We start from the raw sequence: 14181 nt of genomic DNA, 5'->3' as shown, positions 1-14181 counted from the left end.
TACATAGCTTAGAGCAAACACAGAAAACAGCCATGGAAATGAGAGGACATTAGCTAATGTTTACAACCCCCCCCCCCCCCCCCCACACACACACACCAAGTAAATGTTTTCAGGCACATTAAGGAATAAAGACTCCCAGCTACTTTGAGAAATACTACCTTAGAAGCTTAGCTTATTTTTATTATTTTCCTCCTAATCAGGTATCAGCTGTTAGCATTCAGATTCTGCTTGGTGTAGAACAGACACATCAGGTGTGTGTGTGTGTGTGTGTGTGTGTGTGTGGTGTGTGTGGTGTGTGTGTGTGTGTGTGTGTGTGGTGTGTGTGTGTGTGTGTGTGTGTGTGTGTGTGGTGTGTGTGTGTGTGTGTGTGTGCATGTCTGTATGTGGAAATGGAGCTGAGCTGCTAAATTATACTGCGTGGCCATGCATTGTCATCACTGTCATCACAATGTCAAGAAATGCCGAATTTCTACTCAAATTGTATTACATTTTTTACATTATTAAGGAAGAGAAAATGTCAGGGATCAAACTATTATCCTCAGTCCATCTATATGATGGCCTCATTAGATCATTTTGGTGGCTGAAGTTAGCTTTCCCATACTTGTACTGTACTGTATAAATTATTCGGTAAGTCAATCATTAATTTCATTTCAGGAAAACACTCTTACATTATCATAATTTTCTCTTACAAACTGGTCAGAATGAACACTGCTTTTTTTAATTTGACAAACACCCAATAGCAATATAATGAAAATATTCATCCCATGATGAACCATGAAACAAGTCATTTAATACCACTTCCCGTGTTATGTTTATCTTAAGTTTAACAATATACACTTGTCTTTGATTTAACTTATTTAGATTTAGATTCCTCTGAAAAGAATTTGAACACATCAAAAGGCACAAGCAGAATCCATCTCTCCATTTTGTCCCGTATAAAAGACAACCTGATTATACAGTCCATCTTACATGTAAAAATGTGGTATGTTGTGCAACACACACTGTATTATGAATTTTACTCGTGATCAATGCTTGATCTGAGTAAAGAAATATTAAGCACGCAGCTACGTAATAAACAATATATACGGCAGAAAACATCGGCAGTAAATCACTGCAGATATGAAATGGAAATTCCAGAAGACTATACCGAATATACAGTATAGTTTGTCTCCCCTTTTCTCACACGGTACTTCAGTACTCCGGCAGCTAGAGGTCACGACAGCCTCTTTGTCAAGCTGCTTCTCAATAATTATCGCATTTGCACCACCTCTGTAATCTACATTCGTAACTTCATTGCCACTAATTATGCACATACGATGATTGACAGCAATTTTCACAAGCGACACTCACAGTAAATTCAGTTTGATTACTTACTACCATGGATATGCTACAGTATTTTTAAAATGTTGTAAGCATGTTGGGTTTTGTTAGAAGCACTGGGAAATTCCCAAATTTAAAATGAGAGCAGTTAAATAACATTTATCTTTCACAAAAATATAACATTGAAAAATTCACTATTTAGCTAATTAACTAATAGTGGTCTTCAATCAATAGATTAATGTTCTAACAACGACAGATTTACTTCGCAGTCACATCAGTCCAGAATGTAAACAAGTCAGTGATTCTTCACAGTAAGACTTTTTACGACAACGTCTTTATACTCATCGACTGTTCGTGTAATTCAGCTCTAATATTCAGATATTACGGACCACTAAAGACGTTGCGGTTTCAAGAAGTTGGCTCTGAATGTGACGACTCATAAACTTCCAATTCGTTGTCCTCCAAGCGTTCATGTTTTCAGCTACCCGAAGTTGAACATTGGGTCACATTCTCATCCATACCTGGTCTGTCCGAGCGTGCTGCGTCTCCACTCCCAGTCCCTGAATCTGAATTCGATACACCTGCAAAAGCAGATAGCCAGATACCAAAAACGGCAAGGTGAGCGCTAGTTAGCACCGGGAACACGCTCGCTCAGCTTGAGAAAAAATAAAATAATAACACCTTACCAGCTTTTGCTTGTGTCTGGATGGGATATGACGTTGACAGTTTAACAGAATTGTCTTCGGCCATCTGTGCCAGGTCTAAAAGTTTTAAGCAGTTTTATCTAAATAATTAGTTTTCCTTGGTTCGCCATAAGTTTATGTTAATTAGTTAACGGACACCGAGAAACATGGCGCCAAGCTCAAACCCAAAGCTGGCAGGGCACTGTTAACAAACGACGTGGGCCTGTGTGACGTTAAAACACATAAACCTATCAAATACGTGGATGGAACCTCCTCGAACAGATTTTCTTAATTGTCATTGGAAATATAGTAAAGTAGTCAACAGGTTCTCACTGAAAAATAAAGACAGGCTGATTGGGCTATGACCCACTTCTGTTTCTTATTAATAATGATTTCGTGTAACAAATACAGCACACTGATTGGTTGGACCTGGGCATCTAACTGCTGCGCCTCTGGTGCATTGACCGCATTCCTGTTTCTCCTGCACTCTCAGAAATAAAGCTACTAGGAAAGGTACAAACGCTTATCTGGGATGGGTGGATGTAGGAAATTGTTCCCCTAGCCTGCAACACATAATTCATTTTTTAACTTTATTGCTTGTAAAAGGTACATATTTTTACCCGCATAGAACAGTATTGTACTTTCAGGGTACATTTGGGATACTTATTCTTTTTAGAACAAAAATGTATCTCCACTGTACCTTTATTATGGAGAGTGATGTGAATGAAATGAGAGTGCCTTTCTTGTGCATTTCTTATGAACATAATGGAACAAAGTTTAAGCTAAATACATGTGAGTAATGCATTTATTTGCAAAGCATCGAGCGTGGCCCTTCAAAAACAATAAAAAAACCTTTTCCTTTCCTGTCTACATTGCATTACAGGCATTTAGCAGACGCTCTTACCCAGAGCGGCTTACATTGTATCCATTTATACAGCTGGATATATACTGAAGCAATGCAGGTTAAGTACCTTGCTCAAGGGTACAATGGCAGTGTTCTAACCCAGGAATCAAACCTACGACCTTTCGGTTACAAGCCCAGTTCCTTACCCACTACGCGACACTGCCGCCACTGTCCATCTTTGTGTCTGAGGCTGTGAATCGAGCTGCACGGCATGACCATACTGGAGAGGAGCACTTCTTCCTTAATTGGCTGTTCAGTCATTCTGCACTGCGGTGGAGGCACATGCCGACCTCAAGAGGCCTCTGTTCGAAATGGGCCATTCCCTGGCCTGCTTACGTGACTTCTTAAGCGCAGGGCCTTCGTCATCAGACAGTCCACAAGAAAAGGACTTTTCCCCCCTTCTTTTATTACTGTACAGCGTGTTAAATTTTGAAGGCATAAGATTACGCGAATTACTAGGGAGCAGGAGGGGTTTGAACTCACACTTTCAGACCAGGGCTTCAAATGAGGTCCTACCTTTTTAAACATAAAATATCCGAGGGTCCACAAATGATTATACATACAGTGACACAAACGGTTTATGTTCTCCTTCAGAGTCAGAAAAGATTTTTGTTATTTTTGCATATATCAGGACAGTCTCTTTTGAGGTCAGTGTGAATTGTAGATAAGGTTGTCATGTCCTGAGTTGTCCTTATAGGAATAGGAAATTAAATTTGTGCCGTTTTTTTTTTTTTGTGTCTTGCTGCACAGCGATTGGCTGATACACCGAGATGTGTTCGGCCGAGGCGATAGAGAGAATATCTGAGAGAGCCGAAGAAGAGATGGAAAAATTACAGGTCAATAACCTGCCGAAGCGATGAAGGTTCCAAAGACTGGCCTTTGAAAACAAATCTGCTAATGTACTGTAACTTGACTTGATATCTGTGGACGTTGCCCTCATTTCACACAAACATTAAAGCTCTCATCTTTCCACAGTTTTCTCATGCTAATTAAAACGGCTTGTTCAGGCATTCAGCCGTGTCACCGACATGCTTCAACAATAAATCCAATCACCAGCTCGTTTAATCAATAAAAACAGGTTGCTGTGATGCATTGAATTAATCAGATTTGCATTTCTCGAGTTATGAAGCCATGTGCGTGTCTCATCACTCATGTCTTTAATATACAATCAAAACAGTTTTCATCTTTGAAATATGCATATATCGCATCATCCTGATTTGGACTGATGCGCTGGAGTCAATCAGCTGTTAACGAGGGCATAAAGAAAATGTAATTGGTGTGTCAAATAACAAGCAGGTAAACGCCTGTTTAATTGGAGGAAATGTAAATAATGGAATGCACCGCTGAGGATATCTAAACTGTTAAGCTATTTTGACAAAGATTAAAATAAATCCTTCTATAAATGAAGTAAGAACAAACCTTAGATAACCTCTGTGCTCCTGTTTTCTTCTTGAAGACTACAAATATTCTGAGCGAGACTGGCTACAATGGTTAAATATAGGCTATGTTTTAATGGCAAAAACATATACGCGTGATATTGGGTTTCTCTGCCCCTGAAATGTTATGTATGTATTGAGGATATTTCTGGCTATAGTCTCAGAGCAACTGGGTTGGCTGTAATTATATTGAAACTCATAGTGCTCTTTACAGTTAACAACTTTGAAAAACTCTTGTTTCTCACCACTTAATCGTTATTAGGCATGCATGTGCAGGGCCCATCATTTCCTGTTTTTTTTAGAAAATACTGCACACAGTTCCCAGAAGGCACTACTTCCTGTAACAGTTCTACCCCGTGTCTCACAGTGCTTGATGTCACAAGGCTTGCACTGTGAAAGTGTACCTCCAGGACTGCAATCATTATCCATCTCGTACGACGCTGGGCTGATGTTGTCTGTCTGGTCCGCTGTTTGTTTCTAAATTCATCACTCCCCATTCCAGCAGCTCTGGACTCCAGCCAGTGTTTTCAAACACTTCATTCTATTTCCCCTTTCCTTTCGAAGCCCTCCGGCTAGTTTCATTTGGAGTGTATGCTGTATGTGTCATACTCAATTTCATATTTAATTTGTGGTGTTCACTGACAAACACTTCAGTCTATTTTCTTTTTTTCCTCTTAGAAATTCGAAACAAAATGCAGCTGTGTTCTGCTTCTGTTTGTTAGGCTTCAAATCCAGCATTATTAAAGATGGGACGACTGTGGCGAAGGCACTTCACTTCTTATGAGGCTGAGTCTCATGACCTGTGTACTTGCCACAGCATGGTGTTTTATGGGGCATGCTCTTGGCCTGCGCGATGTCTCTGCACACAATACTTCTTTCATCGGCGTTACTCAACTCCAGGTCCTGCAGACCGCAGTGTACTTGCAGGTATTTGCTGCAACAATGCGCTACACCAGCGTTTCCCAACCTTTTCCCTTCCGCAGCACACTTTCCAAATTTACAGAATCTCATGGCACACTACTCTCAAAAGCATAAAAATCTTGTGCCAACAGTAGGCCATAAAAGTGCCAGCAGTTGGCCTAAATGTTCTTTTTGGGTTTTAATTAAGCGATGTGCATTTTAATGTCATTTATTTTGGCATTTGTGAATGAGATTTGTTAATTTAAGTTTTCTTAATTCATTTGAACATAAAAAAAATTTTTAAAGGATTTTTCACACGGCACACCAGATGGGAAATGCTACGATACACCACCTGATTTCACCAATGAGCCTACTTCCTGAACCAAGGAGGTAAAAGAAGGTGGAGTAGTGCATGGTTTGAGCAAATACCTGCAGGAACTGAAGTTGAGTAGCCCTGATGAAAGAACTGTTGCATGCAGAGACATCGCACAGGCCAAGAGGATAGCCCTTGAAAAACACCGTGCCATGGCAAGTACACAGGTCATGAAACTCAGTCTCATAAGGAGTGAAGTGTCTTTGCCGCCATTCACGGTTGTGAAATTCCACATTTCCCCCGTTATCTCAAAAGCAATAATTTCACCAGGAATCCTTTCATTAGGGTTCTCATTAACCTGTATCCAAAAACAGACAAGACAAAATGACTGCCACTGTTTTTTATTTTTTATTTTAATGAAGCTTCCACTGGCAAAATATGAATGTTTTGCTGTTGGAGCGTGTTTTAAAAACAGCGACAAAGCACACAGGTTTGCCTTTTTATTACTGCAAGATGATTGCTTTGCATAAGCCTTCTGATGTTTTAAAAATAGAATCACCTCCATTCACTGAAAAATATTTGCACTGTGGTTGACTGAATGACAGCATTTACTGTTTTGTAAGATACTGTGTATGCCACTAGATCTCATATTGTGCTTAGCACCACATGGGTACACATGGCAGGGTAGATAATGCAATTTCGAGTCTTCTCACCAAATTCTAATGTGTTAATGATTTTCATATCCTTTTATGAAGAACAATGAAAGCCAGGCACCACAGATGTATTTGATACAGTACAGAACACAGACTGTGTATGTGTGTGTGCATGTGCGTGTGTGCAACAATGGCAGTAGCGTCAGGCTATCTGTCAACAAACATGTGCATCAGAGGAACCAGTAGGATTAGGCTGACCTGTGTCAGTAGGAGTTATAAACTGACAGTGATGAAGTGATAACAATGTCTAGACATGACGCCTACTGTGTATTTTTGGGGCAGCACAACAACAGGAGCCTGAGGTGAAATTACTTCCTTCAAAGAAAAGAAAAGGCTTTTTTTATAAAGCCAACACCAAATCAAATATGCAGTATTTGTGCATTGATGTGATGTGTAAAGAACCACTGGTAATGAGGATGGATCCAATAGCATTAGGCCGGACACAGGGGAGTGTATTAGAAAAGAAATAGGCCAATGAGAGTTCAGTATCTAGCCACAGTGTAGTGCAGAAGTTGGCCAATCAAAGGCCAGAATACAGACACAGTTCACTGTACAAATGGCCCAAAGGGAGTCCTGCATACTGGCAGTGCAATGTAAAAATAGGCCAATTAGAGTCCAGAGTACAGGCACAATGCAGTGTAGAAACTGGCCAATGAGAGTCCAGCATGGCTATAAATGGGCTTTGTAATTATCCTATTCAAGACTGTGAATCTCCATGAACACATTGTGAACGTGAAACTCCTTTTGTGGAATCATATCTTTCCTGTAATCTATGCGGAGTTCATTTTATTCCGTGGAACTGGATGAGAGGCACTAATCTCCACGGAGACGAGCCTAGCCAACAAAGTCTCACTTTGTTCGTCTGCCCACACAGTTCAAACACTTCATCTTCCCCGAGTTCTCACTGAAGTCATTATAATGATGAATAAATCTGCAGGTGGATCCATCAAGCTAATACTCGATAGCTAATGCAGAAAAAAGGGGACGGTTCCTCACTTACGTTTTTTTCCCTCGTAAGGTCCGAATGAAAGGATTTGACTCTGACCCCTTGGATCTGAGGCGGCAATTGTTGAGAGGATTACACGCCGCGCTAACTGGACCTTATTTTTCTGAAGGGTGCAAATGACTGAAAATGAATAAAATTGCATCGATGTGGGGAAAGGCACTCTCAGAGGGCTCAAGGGAGATTGCTCTCCCCACTCACTGGAGGCCATCGCGGGCCCAGACGATGGATCTGCTGGAAGGTATTCCTGGGAATAATTGGAGCGATTTGTCAGTGATCCTGACAGAAGAAGGTCTGATCCCACGTCTCGGAGGGAACCTTCCGGAGCTGATGTTTCGAAAGAGAGAGAGAGAGACGGGCGGCGCTCTTGTTTTAATGAGGCCAAGGCATCGAGTCCAAAGGGGGGCTGTGGGAAAGAGAGGGATTTTCCTCGTACCGTCGGTCTGCTTTACCGAAGCCTTCCTTACGCACAAAAACGCTGGAAAAGCCAGGTTCTCGCTTCTGTGTTGGAAGCTATGAAAACTTCAAACGTTGGTTTAGCTAACAAGCTCTCAAAAGGTTCTAAAAGGAATTTTCATGAATTTCCCATTCTAAACTCCATTTGAGAGGCGATAGATCGTTCCATAAATATGGCCTGATTTAAACTGCACGTACTCTCTCTCTCTCTGAACTTCTTTCTCTCTAGTGCATCTGTAATTTACAGATTAAGATTAATTTTCCGCAAGCTTTAGCAAGTTCTAGCAAGCTTTAGTCGCTATTGGTTGGGTCAGCTTGAATCCAGTTGGATCACTACCTACACAAGATAATGATCCATTAGAAAAAGTCTATATCAGTTTATTCCGAAAGCACTGTATGTTTATGAGCAGCCTGTCAGGCTCGTAGTACCTTAAAGGTATGAGTTTTATGAAGTGAGGATAGTCAGATACTAGTACAGCGAATTAGAGGAGTACAAATAACAGGGCTATGGCCAGAGAGGAGGAGAGACAGCCTCCAGCCCACCATGATAGAAACTCTCTTTTTGGCTTGTGTTTTTTACTGTTTGCCTATCCGAAACACAAGAAAGATTGACCTCTTTCCCCTCCACAGAAGCCTTGAACCCCAACCTAGGCAGTACAGACTCAAGGCCTTTCCCTTATGCACTGCTTGTTGTATTATCCTAGATGCTTTTGAGTGCACTTTGGCATGTGCCATCAGCTTTCGAACTACCATTTTCTTGAGCTGAGAATGATATTACTAGTGTTAATTCGCCATCAGAGTGAATTGGAGGCACTCCAGTTCTGGCCATTTTCCCAGAGTACGCTGGGAAATAAATACAGTAATCTACACTCTTCGGGAGGTGCACTTTAAATCCATCAGCACGTCTATATAAATACAGATGCATTTGCTTGTGGAACATAGGACCTTCGTTTGACCAGAGCTGATGTGTTACTGTATAAATATTTATTCTGTTTTTTATGCAAATGTAAAAGTTATTTAAAGTGTTTTTAATTGATTTTAAAGTGTGGTAATATACTGCAATTATTTTATTTGAAACAACGATTATGTTGGAAACTAGTTCATCACAGAGAATACATAGCATGTCTCAATAAGAGAAAACACTTATAACCTCTTCTTAGCAGTTTTTCTCATCTCGTTTCACATCTAAGTGATACATTCAAAGTTAATGAGATTAGATAAGAATTGAAATGCTACATGTGAAGGTGCTCTAAGGTAGTGGTTCTAAAACTTGTTCAAGCTCACAACCCACTTTATCAATGCATGTCTGTGGACCTCCACACTTATATATAGCGTATAACCTATGTATAAATATAATTAAAATGTTTTGCATAATCAGCTGCCTTGACACTGTGACCAGTGCAGGGAACAGAAAAGAGGTTGAGTTAAATCTGGTTGGGATGAGTGACAGTGGGGAAAGCTCCGCCCATGACTGACAGTTTGGGAATTCCAGCTCACAACTTTAATTTCCGTACAATATCTGTCCAAATTGACACCCCCTCCCTCCTCATTTTCTACAATTTTTTTGAAATAGCATGGATGAGATAACAATAGCAGTATCTGCTGGCTATGCTTCAGGATCTGAAATCTATGTGTAATTAGACTTCTCAGAAAAAAAACAAACAGGAGACAGGATAACTCAACGGTGATGTTCATGCGGGTCGCTGCGTCGCGATGAGGGTACCTCTCTGCTTCGGTGGCTTTTTCCAGCCGAAATCACTGCGCGTGGAAGCTTCCGGTCTCAAATGTCAGGTCATGTTTGTAAGCTGCGGGATATGGTTGTTCTCCGAAGGTGGCGTCTGTCCTTGGCGCACGTTACCCTGCAGCCTTCTCAGGTGCTGTTTTTCACTGACTGTCAGCTCAGCTATCCCAGGTGAGAGACTGGCATTTCCACCCCTGCTGTCATCTCCCTTGTCTTCATCTCCTGAAGGCGTGCAGTGGTGTAAATAAACTTCATTAGTGCCCAGATCAAGCTGACAAAAGCGGTACGAAGTTTACATCGTAAAAATATTCAGCGTCAATTCAACTCGTTGTGTGTCCAAATAAGATCAATCACACTCTATCAAGAGCACAGCTTGCTCACTGGACATTCTGCAGTGTAGAGAACAACATGAGTAAAAAAACATGAGAGTTCATTGCAGGAGAGCCCCCCCCCCCCCCCCCCCTCAGGTTACCCTATCCCCTTTTTTCCTCATCTTACAATCGAGTCCAGTCAAATGCACTCAGCCACTTTATTTCAGAATCAGGTGCAGCGTCCTGATATAAACGATAGATTTTTCAGTCCAGTACCTACAATCCTAATGTACCACACACAGGTCCACATGGACACGCACACGCACAAACACACACACACATGCACACACACACACACACACACACATACACACACACGAACACAAACACACATTATTACACATTTTCGTGCTTGGCTGCCTTAAAGCATAAAAGCACAGGCCGTGTATAATTTCAGTGCAGTGCTCCGCCTGCTGCACCTTGGCCTCCGGGATTAGCGTTTTATGAGACCGCCGTAATTTCATAAGAAGGGAAGCCATTCATTCCCTGGACGAACGGAGGACTTAATTAACGCTGGTGATCTATGTGGAGCCTCAGTTCATTTTCCAAAGCGGACGTTTCGCTCAAATCCGGCTGTCCGCCTGACTTATGGCGTCGGTATTTTAGGAAGGCGGCCCGCTCCGACGCAGACTATAAATCGAGAGCGCTCCGCACCTGAAACATCCGGCCTTACCTGCAGGAAATAGGCGACAGGAAGTCAGTCCGGAGATATTTCAGCAGCTGACCGTGGAGCTCAGCGAATCTCAGGCCGTAAAACACTTTCAGTCCAGCATTCAAAAACGAGGCTGGTACTCCTGGCTGAACAAAGCCGGCAAGAACAAGCCTTTTTTTTTTTCTTCCAACCTCTAGGTTTTTACGATCAGTGTGGGCCAGCATGGAAATTCTGATACACATTTTGAACGCCTTGCGCAATGCGTTTTGTGATAAAAGACTCCTCTGAGATGATTGGCATTTTTTCACTAACTCCTTCAGTCAAGTGTTCTTGTCTGTAATTCTGCATAATTACAGACATATGAAATATGAATGCTCCTGAGAGAGGCTTTCTGAGTAATTGCTTCTGTGATCTAAAAAATAAAAAAGGTTCAACTTGGAAAAAAAATATTGTGGATTTAGCAACAGGATTGCTCTTGCTCTGTTTGTGTCTTTTTTTTTACATTTTCATGTGATACTACAGTTTTAATATCTTTAAGGTAATAAAGGTTATGTTACAATATTGCAATAAGGGCCCAAGTTTCTGCAGATTTTATGATTAATGGACACATGATGAAGCAAAGAAATAAGCACAGAAAGTGTCCACAAAAATAAATATATTGTTTTATCCACTGTATACAGATTATTTTTTATTTATCATCCTGTCTGTAAAGTTAAGTGTCTGTTAGGGAAAAATACTGTTAGGGAATGCATACATGCATCCTCATGGTTGGCTTGGCTGACAGAGAGAAAAATCTGTCAGAGGAAAATTCTATGTTCAGAGAACTGCTAAATTGTGGTTAGTATGCAAATAAAGAAATTCAAAGCGATTATCAAGAGCATAGTAACATATATTAAATGTTTTATTGATTTTTTTAAATGTCTTTTTTATGTCCTAAATATTGGCGCAAAGAAAATGAGATGTAAACAACAGCATAGATTTAGGTTCCACTAATTGAAATAACGAAGGTAAATTTTATCATTGGTGTCATTATGTTCAGCAGATTGAATCAGCCCCAATAAAAGGGCTTTTTAATGCTGCCTGTTTAGGCGAAAAACAAACAGAAGTGCACGAGAACTAGAACATCCGCTCCCAATTTGAGAGATAAGAAACAGCAGCTATTCCAATTGCAGTGCAGTTCAGTGGTGAAGGAGTGTAACCTGAGTTGGCAAAGTTGGTTGCAATTGCCCCAGGAATCATATATTAGGTTAACAGACAAATTCACTCAGCCTGGAAGGAGTGCAGACGGCTTTAATAGCCTTTTAAAAACCTCCACTATGTATTAAGTGTTTTTACTGGTTCTGGGGGTTAGCAATGAATGATTTGGATGAGACTACCCACCCTTGCTGCCTTGTTGCCGTCGAATGACACCGTCAGAATTCTAGAGCCAAACTAATTAAGGGCGTGAAGACCAGACACGCTGCTCAAGTTCCCCCAGTTAATTAAATAGTTTTGGTCCAGCGGTTGGCCATCAAAATGGTGCTCTTTTCTATTCTCAGGGCAGTTCGTCTGTTTTCCACTTTCCCTGCCTAAGAAACGGTCCTCAGGTCTTTTCCAGCAGAAGTTCACGGTTGATTTGCCGTCTTAAAAAGATGGAGAGTGATGACTCTTAACTGGTGCAGGTTCCTGCTGATAAAATATTCCACTTTTTTGTTTCATAAACATGGGGGAGTTTGTTTTGATGATTTCTGAATTTTGCTAGTCAAAGTTAAGGACTGATGTTGATAACCCACATTATACTTTTTTATTCTCCCACCTTTGGAGATTTTCAATACTTAAAGAAACCTCTGCAAATATTTAGGTTCCATGATAATACAGACATATGTAATGACTTCCGTATTCGATCAACTCTAACAACTTTTATTTATTTGTTTCCTTTGGGTAATTGATGCAAGTCTGTGTACAAAAATAAGAGCTTTTTAAAATAACACACAAAAAATAAATTCCAGCTTTCTTATTTTCTGACAATGGATAGGTTGAATGCTATTTTGAATGCTAACAGATTTCCCCTACCTTATGGAGGGCCTTTAAAAAGGCCCATGTGCTTGTTCTGGGCTTAACATATCATTTATTTCACACAAGCAGGGACATCTGTTGAGGCGAAGAGCTTTCCAAATGTCCTTACAGCTCTCAGAGTAGTGTAATCCAATGCACCTGGTCATTAACGGGTGGAGGTTTCCCAAGCTCACGACTGACTTATTACAGTCTGTTCAGGTACATTGTGCTGCTTTTCTGATAGCCTGATAATTGTACCAACCCAGTAACGAGCCTCATGAAAATATTTTTCCGTTTACACAAACATGCCCGTTTCACAGATTTATCAGGTATTTTTTGAAAATAGTTTCCCCTCCTTTTCTCTCCAGTTTGCAATGCCAGGTCGTATTCATCCATTCTGATTAATGCAATCCCTTTCTATGAAGAGAGTGTACTCTCCTCCAAAGCACACAATGTCATCTTATTATCACACCACAGTTTGCGAGTCAGGTTCACGCAGACATGAGTAAGAGGAGGACACTATGGGCGCAGTTCATCAGATGGAATTGCAGTCGACTGACCAGCAGGGGTCACTGATGCGAAATGAGACACTCAGCAAACTAAGCAATTCCCTCCCATACCTGGGCTCTGTATGCAGGCTGACCAAATCCCCTCTATACTGTACCCGGGTGATTCTGGTGCCACCTATGAGTCACCCTGATGTGTCTGTACTACCTTGTACAGTTTTGGTGATGTTCTGGTGGATGATAATCAGTGTATCTCTTCTTTAAATATCTTCCCTTGTGTATGTCCTTAACTGGTTATGATACTCTCACTGTTATGGAATAGATGAGATTGTGGTGTAAAAATGTGCTTTGGTTTATTCGGCAAAAGATAATATTTTCATGAATGAACCATTAATTCATATTTTATTAGCACAGAATTATAATTTATTACAGGACCTGTTCTCAAGAAGACATCCCATACCCTCTGAAAATGACTTTGGGTCACACAGTGTCATCTAATGTTTTATAGCATCACTCCATGCTCAGTTTGCATTCCTGAATCATTTACCAGAGGTGAGTCATGTTTACCTCAGGGTAGTCTCAGTGCAATAATAATTAATGCTAATGACATTTGGAAATGATGATAATGTTTTATTTATCACCGGTTTATGAATATATAATACAGTGACGAGATACTCAGGGATTTGTGTCCCATGAAATCACCACAGCCAAATGTCCTTTGGATTGGTGTCTACACCGCGGCCTGGGCTGTCTTGACATCCAGCGTCACGGCAACTGTAATAAGAGTGTTACCTAGCAACAAGTTCTACGCAACACAGTTATAGATTATTCATTAAAAATAACTCGGCTGACCTACAAATAAAATTGGCAACAAGACCACACCATTAACGGAATTTCAGGGCATGTTTCAGGACATTGTGTCCAGAAGCAGTTAATAAGCATTTCTCCATTGTTGCTGATGCGAACCATGACAATTACAGGAAGGAGTAACTTTCACTTAGCGTCGGTCATGTCACCAAGGAAACCAGGCTACACTTTATGCAGTAAAGGAATGAAAGAATATTTCATTATATGGTTACCATGAATAATGTTTTGGGAATCATATAGTTTGTACACATCTTTATTTATTTTGGATATAATGCGTGCTAT

The 14181-nt window shown here is 40.7% G+C and overlaps 1 long non-coding RNA gene across 7 annotated transcripts in view; it reads right to left on the bottom strand.

Annotated features, from left to right (window-relative positions):
- Positions 1–8786: 8786 nt before the first annotated feature.
- LOC135259863 (uncharacterized) overlaps positions 8787–14181 on the bottom strand; it is a 131798-nt gene continuing 126403 nt past the window's right edge. For 3 of the 7 annotated variants that reach the window (XR_010331415.1, XR_010331416.1, XR_010331412.1), the window contains one exon: positions 8789–9691. This is a non-coding gene — a long non-coding RNA (uncharacterized LOC135259863). Of the gene's footprint in view, positions 9692–14181 lie in introns of all 7 variants that reach the window. The other 4 variants (XR_010331409.1, XR_010331413.1, XR_010331407.1 and 1 more) reach the window with 3 other exon arrangements.

Source organism: Anguilla rostrata, chromosome 7, assembly GCF_018555375.3.
Source record: "Anguilla rostrata isolate EN2019 chromosome 7, ASM1855537v3, whole genome shotgun sequence".
Taxonomy (NCBI): Eukaryota; Metazoa; Chordata; class Actinopteri; order Anguilliformes; family Anguillidae; genus Anguilla; species Anguilla rostrata.
Note: the sequence above shows the minus strand (reverse complement) of the source record. Positions and strands in the feature narration are given on the sequence as shown.